The sequence below is a fragment of the Amblyomma maculatum genome, unplaced genomic scaffold (assembly GCF_055883805.1).
Source record: "Amblyomma maculatum isolate TAMU_Amacu unplaced genomic scaffold, ASM5588380v1 scaffold_24, whole genome shotgun sequence".
NCBI lineage: Eukaryota > Metazoa > Arthropoda > Arachnida > Ixodida > Ixodidae > Amblyomma > Amblyomma maculatum.
The window spans coordinates 3,164,962-3,177,154 of NW_028146749.1; the positions used below are offsets into that span (position 1 = coordinate 3,164,962).

General features: G+C 48.7%; 1 protein-coding gene across 3 annotated transcripts in view; it reads left to right on the forward strand.

Moving 5' to 3' along the window:
- The window catches only part of LOC146171026 (uncharacterized), a 43,586-nt gene extending 32,195 nt beyond the window's left edge, over positions 1–11,391 (forward strand). For 2 of the 3 annotated variants that reach the window (XR_014703034.1, XR_014703035.1), the window contains one exon: positions 11,221–11,391. The gene's annotated coding sequence lies outside the window, so the exon portion shown is untranslated. The remainder of the gene's footprint in view (positions 1–11,220) is intronic. The other variant, XR_014703033.1, reaches the window with a different exon arrangement.
- Positions 11,392–12,193: the final 802 nt, after the last annotated feature.

Genomic DNA, 12,193 nt, shown 5'->3' on the forward strand with positions numbered 1-12,193 from the left:
GGAACAGATCTTCGTTGGATTAGTGCGATGTCCCCCCAAGACCATCGGGGAACTTGTATCCGAGGCCACTACCATTGAGAGGGCTCTAGAGATGCGATCTAAGCACTACGAGCGGCCGTCCATCCCTATTGCTGCCGCCATCGCGGACACTGGTAGCACTGACGTGCTCCGTGAGACCATACGGGCCATCGTACGCGAGGAGCTGCAAAAACTATTTTCGACGGCAGCACCCCCTCAAGTATCCAGCCTTTCTCAGATGGTTCGGGAAGAGGTCAACCAGGCACTCAACCCACCCGAGCCACTCCCGACAATGCCACCACAGCAGGCCATGACCTACGCCGCAGTCACTCGTCGTGCCTGTCCACCTCCCAGTCAGCACCAAGCAGCCCCTGCATACACTCGTCAAGCACCTCCCACTCAAATTTCTCAGGTGCGTCCACGCAAAAGCGACGTCTGGCGCACTCGCGATAATCGCCCGCTGTGCTTCCACTGTGGCGAAGCTGGTCACCTGTTCCGCGATTGCTATTACCGACGAATGGGTCTGCCGGGATTTAGCGCCGACGCGCGAAAGCCGCAGCGTGGTGAACGACCCCCTGCCATTGACGCGTACTTGGCTGAATCATCCGGAACGCCCTATGACTACTCGCGGTCGCCTTCACCGCGCCAATACTCCTCGCAGACACGTGGTAATGCCGGCCTGACACGGGTCCGCTCCCCTAGCCCCCATCGGGAAAACTAGACGCGGCAACCTTTGGAGGGAAGGTTGCTCATCGACGAAATTCTCAAGCTCCTCCACCGCTGCAACCGGATGGCCACTCCGTTTCACGACGACACGACGCGCCCCACAATGATCTGCTGCCTCGGCGCTCCAGTTCTCCGACGACACGAAATCAGCTAGTACCACACCGCAGCCGTGACCGGACCCCGCGACGTTCCGGCAACACCACAGCCGTAACCGCCGACCTGAACATTTCAGTGGACGGAACCGACGTGACAGCGCTTGTGGATACCGGCGCCGATTATTCTGTGATGAGTGGGCCTTTCGCCGCCACTCTGAAAAAGGTGACTACACCCTGGACAGGCCCACAAATTCGTACCGCCGGAGGCCACTTGATAACGCCGACCGGTACCTGCACTTCCAGGGTAACTGTGCAAGAAGAAACGTACTTAGCAACCTTCGTCGTACTTGTCCAGTGTTCCCGCGACGTCATCCTTGGCATGGATTTCTTAGCAGAGAATGGCGCCGTTATCGACCTGCAGACTAAGTCAGTGACCTTATCGACTGAGAACGCAATACACAGTGCTTCAGAGCGACCGACAGCACTGCACATCCTTGATTATCACGTCACTATTCCGCCCCGTTCCAGCGTGATGACGTCTGTGGCTGCGAATACACTGCGAAACTTTGAAGGTGTCGTGGAGAGTAAACAGATCTTACTTTTCGAACGCAGTCTTGCTGTAGCCAGAGGAGTCGTTCGCCTCGAAGACGGCAAAGCAGACGTCCTACTCACAAATTTTGGCGGTGAGCACCAGCATTTAAGCACTGGGACTGTAGTGGCCCATATTTGCGGTATCACGCATGTTCGAAAAGCCTCTGGACTTGCCACGCTGTCATTGACCGAAATGGAGAGGCCTACCACCGATTTACACTTCGACATTAACCCTGCGCTTTCTCAACTGCAGCATCGCCAAGTGAACCAGCTCCTCCAGCGCTATCGGGCGACCTTCTCCAACTCTTCACGTGTTGGCAGAACCGATCTCGCCAAGCATCGCATTATTACGGATGATACCGTGCCACCTCTCAGACAGTCACCTTACCGAGTGTCTCCGACTGAACGCGCCGCTATCACCCGCCAAGTGAAAAAGATGCTTCGCGACGATGTCATCCAGCCCTCGCGGAGTCCATGGGCTGCACCTGTTGTTCTTGTGAAGAAAAAGGATAGTACGCTGAGGTTTTGTGTGGATTACCGCCGGCTAAACAAAGTTACAAAGAAAGACGTCTATCCTCTGCCACGCATCGACGATGCTTTGGATCGTCTCTGCTCCGCGAAATATTTCTCTTCAATGGACTTGAAATCCGGATACTGGCAAATAGAGGTAGATGAGAGGGACCGCGAGAAAACGGCGTTTATTACTCCGGATGGGCTCTACGAGTTCAAGGCTATGCCCTTTGGTCTCTGCTCTGCTCCGGCTACTTTCCAACGCCTTATGGACACCGTACTTGCAGATCTCAAGTGGCAGACATGTCTCGTTTACCTTGACGACGTTGTGGTCTTCGCTCCAACGTTCGAGGAGCACCTTCGGCGCCTTGAAACTGTTTTGCAAGCCATAACATCCTCTGGCCTTACGTTAAAGAACGAGAAATGTCATTTTGCTTATACGGAGCTCAAGTTCTTGGGGCACGTTGTAAGCCACGCTGGTGTCCTGCCGGATCCAGAGAAAACGACAGCTATTGCCAACTTCCCTCCGCCCAAAGACCAGAAAGCTGTTCGACGATTTCTTGGCTTATGTGCCTACTACCGGCGCTACGTCAAAGATTTCGCTCGACTCGCCGAGCCCCTAACACGTCTGACAAAGACAGACACGCCTTTCACTTGGGACGCACCACAGGAACAAGCATTCAAAGAGCTTCAACGCCGCCTACAAACACCTCCCATATTGGCTCACTTCGACGAAAACGCCGACACGGAGCTTCACACCGATGCAAGCAACGTAGGCCTGGGCGCCGTTCTAGTTCAAATCCAGGGCGGCCAAGAACGTGTAATCGCTTACGCCAGTCGCTGTCTATCTAAAGCGGAATCCAACTATTCCGCAACAGAGAAAGAATGTCTAGCCATTGTGTGGGCGACGTCGAAGTTCCGGCCATACCTTTACGGGAAACCATTCAAGTTAGTGACTGACCATCATGCCCTATGCTGGCTTGCAACCCTAAAGGACCCTTCAACCCGTCTTGTAAGATGGAGTCTACGATTACAGGAATTCGACATAACTGTCACATACAAATCTGGCCGTCAGCATTCGGACGCAGACTGCCTCTCACGGGCTCCTGTAGATCCCCCCGCAGATGAAATTCCTGATGAGGCCATACTGCTAAATGCCATCAGCACAGAGTGCCTCGCTGAAAGACAATCTGCAGATCCCGAACTTCGTCACATCATGGACTATCTAAACGGTGCATGTACAACCGCTCCGAGAGCTTTCAAGCGTGCTCTGTCATCGTTATGTGTGCGCAATGGTGTCCTCATGAAGAAAAACTTTTCTGCCAGCCAAACGCCGTACCTGATTGTTGTACCTATGTGTCTACGTGATGAAATCTTACAAGCTTGCCATGATAAGCCAACCTCTGGACATTTGGGAGTCATCCGCACGCTTGCAAGGCTCAAGGAAAAGTACTACTGGCCTCGACTTCACTCAGACGTTTCACACTATGTGAAAACGTGTCGCAACTGTCAGCGTCGTAAGGTGCCGTCGACTAAGCCCACCGGACTCTTGAAGCCAATAGACCCACCATTGAGGCCTTTCCAGCAGATTGGCATGGACATGCTGGGACCATTTCCCCTTTCACACTCCGGTAACCGGTGGGTCATTATTGCCACGGATTACCTTACACGATACGCGGAAACCTCCGCTCTACCCAACGGTACTGCCTTAGAGGTTGCAAAGTTTTTTCATCAATTGCGTTGTCCTGCGCCATGGCGCACCGGAGATTTTGATTACTGACAGAGGAGCCGCATTTACAGCCGAATTGCTGCAGCAGATTTTAATTCACAGTCATACTGAACACAGGAAGGCAACACCTTACCATCCTCAAACGAACGGCTTGACCGAACGCTTGAACAAAACACTCGCTGACATGCTCTCAATGTACGTCGACGTAGAGCACAAAACGTGGGATGAAGTGCTCCCGTACGTTACCTTTGCATACAATACAGCGGTCCAGGAAACAACGAACATGACACCTTTCCGTCTGGTCCATGGCCGCGAAGTGACCACAATGCTTGATGCCATGTTACCACATCTAGACGACGGCAACCAACAACCAGATGTTCACACCTTTCTGCACCTCGCCGAAGAGGCCCGTCAGCTGGCCAGGCTGCGAATTCAGAATCAGCAACGCCGTGATGTCCAACGATACAACCTCCGACACCGTGATGCCCGGTACACAGCTGGAGACAGTGTCTGGGTTTGGTTTCCTGTACGTCGACGAGGCCTCAGCGAGAAACTGCTGTGTCGTTACTTTGGCCCGTACAAAGTGGTAAGCCAAGTCGGGGACCTAAACTATGAGGTTGTTTCTGATGGATTTAAAAAGTCCCGACGCTCCACGCTCCCGGACGTGGTCCACGTGGTCCGCCTGAAACCGTATTACGACCGATAGTGTTGACTCTTTCTGTGCGTGAGCAACTGCCCTTCGTGCAATGGTTTTTTTTTTTTATCTCTACCCACACTTCCCGCATCGGGACGATGCTTCTTGTATCCGGGGGGGCAATGACACGCTGCATTCTTTATCTTCCCTCTGTGCTGATCGCGAGCGTGTGCCTCCTCGAGGCGAAGAAACCGACGTTTGTCTTCTCGAGGCGAAGAAACTGAAGTTCTTCTGTCGAAGCGGGCCTGCTAGTTTCCTGCCGCACTGTGACTTCTGTTACTCCTGTGTCCCGCGGTGACTTCTGATCAGAGACTTCACACCGTGACAATATATCGAACTCTTCCGAAATAATTTTGTCAATCACGTGTATTTTTAACTTCCCATAGCGAACGCGGTTCGGCTTAAAACGGATACAACGAACTTTGCGACGCCAAGCACTACCTCACTTTAATAGCAGGAGGCAGGCTTCGTTGCACTACATGTGTGTTGTGCAGCGCAGCAAACGTTCAGGACTACCTCGCAGGCGCTGACAGCGCCACAGATGCCACGTCGGCATTGAGAGTGGACAGCCAAAGAAATAGTTCACATCACAATCGCTGACAGAGCCACTTTAGCAGCGGCGGCATCGGCGCAATCGAATGTTGCTTTTGCCTTTTTGCGTCTTTTGAGTTTTAGTTTTAGCAGCGGCGTCGCGGCGTGGTTGTCATAGCATTCGGTGGAGGCTGTGTCGGCCGTCGTGTCGAGTGTGGTGCACGGGTGTGCGTAGTGCAGTGATGGCAGTGAACGTGAAAAAAAGTGCAGCACTGACGTTAAAGAATAAGCTCGAGATAAAATCAGGGACTTTAAGTGAAGATTGACTTGCTGGGAGCATTAAAGCGGCATGGGACAGCGTGAAAGGCGGAACTATTGCCAACTGCTTTCGGCACTCCGGTTTTGGTCCAGCAGAGGCCCGTGCATCAAGTGACGATGGGAACAATCCCCACGAAGCAGAAACAGAGCACCGCGAGCTCAACGAGGCCTGAAACGATTTTTCGCGTTTTGTTGGTGACATGCCTCCAACAATGTCTGTAGAAGACTTTGTAGGCGGCGATGACATCGCAGCGACCACGGCTGTACTGACGTACGCCGAAATCGCTGCGAAAGTTTCTGAACATCCCGCAGACGAAGCTCAGGTTAACCCTGCAGACGATGAGAACATTCCGACTTCACAAGAAGCGCTTGCTACAGTAGATATACTGCACCGCCACTGCAGTGCTATTGAGGGCAGTGGGTTTGCCCTTGTTGGTGTTTGCAAACTGTGGAACAAGGCCTGATACGGAATGCCATCAACACAAAAAAGCAGGCCGCGATAACGAAGTTCTTTGCATGTAAATAAATGAATGTGACCCAAGTAAGCACCCTCCGAGTCGCTGTGCCTTCTCTGATTGAATTTTGCTGCTCTTGCATGTATTTTCTACAAAATTTTATATTACGAATTATGGATACAGCGAACTATTTTCCGATTTTTTAACTGTTCGTTATAACGAGGTTTCATTGTACATTCAGATGTTTCCAGTAGGCGCATATAAACTGTTAATGCATACATACTGAAATGCTGGAATGTATAACTTCAGCACTATATGCAATGTGTTCAGTAAAGGAGTCAAATGCGAAAAGCCAGGCATAAAGTCAACTTGTCTTGTGGTTCTTCATAATAAAAACATCAACTGAAAGACGTATCAACGCTTAGCACAGCTTTGCTACTGGCACCAAGAGAAACAGTCAGGCACAAGAAAATAGGCAAAGGTAAAAGTGACTAGTCTTTGTTATACATCCATGAAAAAGTAAAGGTTCTTTGAAATGGGAAACCGTTCTCATACTGTAATCCAGCAGAACTTTTGCAGCAAATTTTTTACGGCATGTGATTAATGACCTCCAAGCAAGGCTGGGAGTTAGGTATAGTAAATTGTGACAAAATGCCTAGTAGAAATGAGTTTCAATAGACCTGTGGGCAAGTAACAGCAAGCTCTAAGAAAATGCGTAGTACAGAGCACAGATATCTTGCCTCAGCGAAATTCATACTTCTTATCCTTAGGCATAAAAGCTACTAGCTAGACCAGCCCCTGCCTACCTTGCAGAATTTTGCACTTCTTGAGATAGCCAATGACCCCTAGCACCCTGTTTTCCATCTGAAGGCCACACAGCAAATGAAAATTTAACACATAAACTTCACGTATGCAGGTATCTTGCATATGCATCACAAGTAGCTTATGTAGATGCATTCATTTAATTTTCGCATGCAGCACCTAGGCATGCAGCACCTAGGCCATTATAAAACTGCTTTGCTGAACAGCAAAATTTGGTTTTATGCCACGCATCTCAGCTGTCAGCTTTTCTATTTTATGAAAGAGGAAAAATAGCTGGACAATATGTTAGTGCTGTCCTTAAATGAAGATTTCATGACTCTGACCCAGAGTATAGAAAATTGCCATTAATTTTTATCCTTGCAACAGTCTTTAACTGTCTCTGTTTCTACACAAGACAAGAATAAACACCACAGCACAAGCGGGAAACTTTATCAATCTTGCTTGTATTTCTCCGCAATTTCTGCGTGCTCACGCTGATTGCTTCACTGGTGAAAGCATAGGTTTTGTTATATGGAGTGAAATCAGCAAATAATTGCTTACACCACAATGTATGTCTTACAACTGCTAACGGTGAAACGTACGCTGGCCTAGTCGGGCAACGAGACCAACCATCGACAGCTGATTGGCAAGCACTCGCTGTGGTTCTAGAAACTTTCATTTAGCAGAAATGGTAGGGGATAAAATTGATCAGTACTTATAATATCATATCATGCTGTACTGAAGGAGGCCAAACAACACAATTTGCGAACCTTTTGGAGTCGTACGCGAAAACAGCTGTAGCGTATAGCCAAAGTTGCTCGAGAGAGAACTTAGTGCTTTTGAATGAGAGCAAACAATCTACTTCACAAAATTTTCTCACTTTCACAGCGCTATCCAACACTTGCCATTGACAAAATACTCGAAATAAAGCCTCGTGTTCCATGTGCAGCTCGCTGTCCATGGTCAGCCAGTGGATCGCAACGACCAACTGTTTTTGCTGTTCACAACATTTGACGGCACTCGGAACATCTTGCATCGCGTTTTAGTTGAGTTGCCGTAGTTGGAAGCCGAGCACAACACCATATTCCCAGCACATTGAGTGCAAATATCAAGAGAATAAAGGCCGAAACTGCACACCTGCAAGCAATGCCAGCAGACACCGAACCACAAAAACGACACAGAAGTCAAAATTCACGTGATAAATCCTAGCCGTGACGCAAAGTCCGCCAAAACTTGGACATCACCTATTACTAATATCGACAAAGTATGAGACGACCGCTAACATAGCTACATTGTGCCGAGAGAAAACGGTGGTGGTGGTGAAAAACATTAAGCAATGCTGGGAGCCTTAAGTGATTACATCCTAATGACGGGTCGGCTCTTGGCTGTGAACGGAAGCTGGTGCTTCCCAACAAATCCCAAAGCCCAGTCCATCAGCCGCTTTTGAATGGCCGGGTCAGAGCTGGACACCGCAGCCTCCCATCGCTTGAGGTCGGAGAGTTGCCAAGTGGCGGAAGGGTGGAATTCCGAGCATTTGATCTTAATGTGTTCAAAATCAGCTATAGGTGCCTCACACAGGCTGCACTGTGGCGAGAACAGTCCTGGGTGGATCAAAGCTAAGAAAGCAAGGGATGGGAATTTACGGTAGCTTAGTCAGAGATTTATGAGGGGGAGGTAGAGGGTTCGTTGATCACGGTAATGGAGAGATTTTGTGATAGGATACGATGCGCTCGCGAGCATCTCCCCAGGCGGTGGCATTCCCTGCTCAGCTGACGTATCCTCGAGCAAAAGGCTTCGTTGCCTGGGTGACCCATATTAATTGAATAGGGTGTTCGGGTGGGGGGAGGGAGGCGAGGAACCGGAAGGCCGGGCCAGAGATCCGACTGCAGGCGAAGTTCCGTACGGCGGATTTAGAGTTGATAAAGATGGTGGTGGCTTGAGTAGTAGATATGGCAAGGCAATCGCCGCCTCCTCCGCCTCCAGGGAAGTGGAGGCAAAAGTTGTACCGGCCACGACCAGTTGCAAAGGCCTTGATGTAGCTGTCCTCGAAGGCCTTGATGTAGCTGTCCCACGTGCTTTCACACGGGGTTTATCCTCCTACACATTCGCAATCGCGTCCTATATAAGAGAAACTTTCAGCATAACAAGGAAACCTTTCTTCTCGTTGTGCCGTCCGACGATGTGCTGCGTACCTCGCGGAACCGAGAAAGAAGGGAACGAAACAGAGCAGTGGGTGGAACTGATCGGTTCAGTGTTCGCTGCCTTGTACTCGTTACAGTATGGACAAAGTATGAGACGACCGCTAACATAGCAACATTGCGCCGAGAGAAAACTGTGTTGGTGGAGGTGGTGAAAAACTTAATGCTATGTTGGGAGCCTGAAGTGATTACATCCTAATGACAGTTTGGCTCTTGGCTGCGTGTTGTCGTCGGAAGCTGGTGCTTCCCAGCGACTCCCAAAGCCTAGTCCTGCGGTGGGAACAGTCCTGGATGGATCAAAGCTAAGAAAGCAGGGGATGGGAATGTACGGGACTGAAGCTGGCACCACATCACCTGTTGTAGCTTTGTCACGAGATTTATGAGGAGGAGGGTAGACGGTTCGTTGATCACGGTAATGGAGAGAGATTTCTAGATAGGATACCATGCACTCGTGAGCATGTCCCCAGGCGGTGGCAGTCTCTGCTCGGCTGACGTATCCTCGAGCAAAAGAGTGAGCTGCTCCGTTGCCGGGGTGACCTGTATGAGCGGCACCCATAATATAATTGAATAGGGTGTTCGGGTGGGGGGAGGGAGGCGAGGAACTGGAAGGCTGGGCCAGAGATCCGACTGCAGGCGAAGTTTCGTACGGCGGATTTAGAGTTGCTAAAGATGGTGGTGGCTTGAGTAGTAGATATGGCAAGGCGACCGCCGCCTCCTCTGCCTCCAGGGAAGTGGAGGCAAAAGTTGTACCGGCCGCGACCAGTTGCAAAGAGTTGGAGACAGCGCTGAGGGCAAACGCAGGGTGGGAGGGGTATGAGGCAGCGTCTACGCAAACGGTCTCTGGCTGGAAGCCATAGTGTTTGTGAAGAGCTTCTGCACGTGCCCTGCGGCAAGCGACATGGTGCTTGGGTGCATATTCTCAGGCAGAGGATGCACCTTAAGAATGCGTTGGTGGCGCCGTAGCGAGAATACTTGGCAGACACCGCTAAGCCCTACTGATTAAGAAAGTGAAATTTGAATCCATGTTCACTGCTCTTCAGTTCTCGTTATTGCTGACGGGAAAATTGTGTTGTCATCATTTTGAAGTTCGGTGCAGGCTTGGGATAGCCCCCCTCATCCCCCCTCTATTTTGGCAGTAATATTGACTTGCGAGGGGGTGTGGTGCGCTTGTTCGGTAATTTATGGTAGTCTTTTTTCTTTTTTTTTTTTTTGCGCATGGCATCACGTGTTCTCACTCCTTCGCATATTCCCATTGCTTGTATCCATGCGCTGCTCCTCATGCGCTTAAGTTGCACGCTGGACATGCGCTGTTTACAGTCAGTGCAGTGAATTATCCTCAAAATGTGAGAGGGCCATTCGTAAGCTGGCACCACTTTTACTGGGTTGGATTGCAAAGACAGTAGTGCATGCCGTCACAGTTTTGATGAAGATTTGACCACAGGCATGTTCTCATGTTGCTGCAAAATGCTGTTATCACTGCTACTAACTGTTTATATTTGTGCTTCGTAGCTGCTACAGAGCATACATTTCCTGCTCTATTACTGCTCCAAAACACATATTCTACTGCTCCAGGAGCTGCTCCAAAGCCTATTTTAGCCATCCTGAGGTCAACATTGGATGTTGGCTGTAATACGGTGGTCTGACGTGGCCTATTCAACTTTGTCAATTACCTGCCTAGTGTTATGTCATATTTTCTGGATGGCCACAGAGCACGATGGACCATAGGGACCTTTTCCCAGTTGTCCCCCGTGTGTAGGTGACCCAAAAGGGCCAAGATAGACGCACAGTGCTAACTTATATGTACACTCGGCGGCTCAAAACAGTATTGTCTTGAAGGAAACAATGTTAAAAAACTAATTACAAAGTACTGGTCCACAGCACACATACAAACACAAAGAAAAATATTTAGTAAAAAACAACGAAAGGGTCAGTAGTGTTTATTGCACTACATATTGACTAATAATCATCCATTCACTCAACGCCTACAAGGATGTTCGTGTTGACACATCTCGTGTCATTAACTACTTTGATAAAAGAAAACAATGGAGGACTTATTTTCCTTTGAAAAATGAGCAACAGTGTTGCATTATTAAAAGCAAGAAGAAACGATACCTATGTCATGGGTGTTTTACTTGTACTTACTTTTGCACTTCACGACTGGCACTCTCATTAAAGTAAAATATTTTAAGATAAATAGAAAATGATTATACATGAATACTGCTAACGTAACCAAACCGTTAATAATCAAAGCATGACTTATGATAAAACACCTGTGTTGTTTGCTAGCTATTACTCAACAACAAAAGCACACAAAAAGCGGTATGTAAATGAAAAGTAAACAAAGAAATTGTTATTTTTTTTGGTAGAAACTCCTCCCCCTCTCGAACAAAAATATAGTCTTGGGACAGCCACTGCTCAAAAGGCAGTGCCCCAAAAGTTATCCAAGTGGCCGCATGTCAACCTAAGATATCGCAAATATTACCTAGGTCAATTACAGATTCGATCCATCATTCAGTGCTGAAGTGTGCATATGTGTTGTCCATCCCTTCTACAGCATCCGTTTGCGCTGCCACATTCAGGATGAAGAACCAACAAGTCTGCACTCAGAATTCACACAAACTAATAGGGGAGACCATAGTGCAGAAAAGTGCAAGGCCAAGAAAGCTGCTTCGCAAGTTTCATTCACTGCTGTTTGATGAGAAACACAGAACCTCGGCAGAAGCTGTAGTGCTGGAGAAGTAGAACAGTTGCTGTGTGGTATAAACAGTGACCTTTAAATAAAATCTGAGTTGATATCTCATTTCATCTACTTTATTTACATTGGGCCTCACCTTTCAGCACTAAAGGTGCGGCACTCATGCACCAGCTAGCCTGCAAAGATATTTTTGCAAGATGTATGCGTTGCTTATAAAAGTATGCATATACCCTGTGCCCTTTTGTGCAGTAAAATGGGGCGGGACATATGCATATTTTATAATGCAATTCATACATCGGTGAAAAATATGGGGACCCTCAGGAGAAGGTGTGGTTGCTGGTGAAGACAAGTGGCAACAGTAATACCTACTACAAAACTCTAAACTCTACAAGGAACACTAGGGAAGTATACATCACTGTAACCTCTTAAAGCAACACCGTTAAGGATACTCAAGTGTCCCCTAATTTTTTTCATTTCTGACAGGTTCATTCATTCCCCCGTCCAGTCGTGTTGTCCTTTTGTATACACTGTGGTGTTTTTAACTTCAAGGCTTGAGTTGCACCATTCCCAAATGCGTTCAAAAATATGCTGCCCACTATTAAGGTACCTCCCTGCCTTGGTGAGATACTATTTACTTGAGGCCAGCGTTATGGAATAAAAGACCCCTTGTGTGCAATGCTATGAAGCACTGTCACTTTGAGCATGCGATGGCTGCCGTCTCAGTGTCTACTCTCCTGCAGATTCTGGAAAGCTTATCAGGTGCAGAAAAAGGATCATCACTCTACCCCTGCTGCTGCCAGCTTTCTTGAGGCTGTGAAAGAGCCCCTGAAGA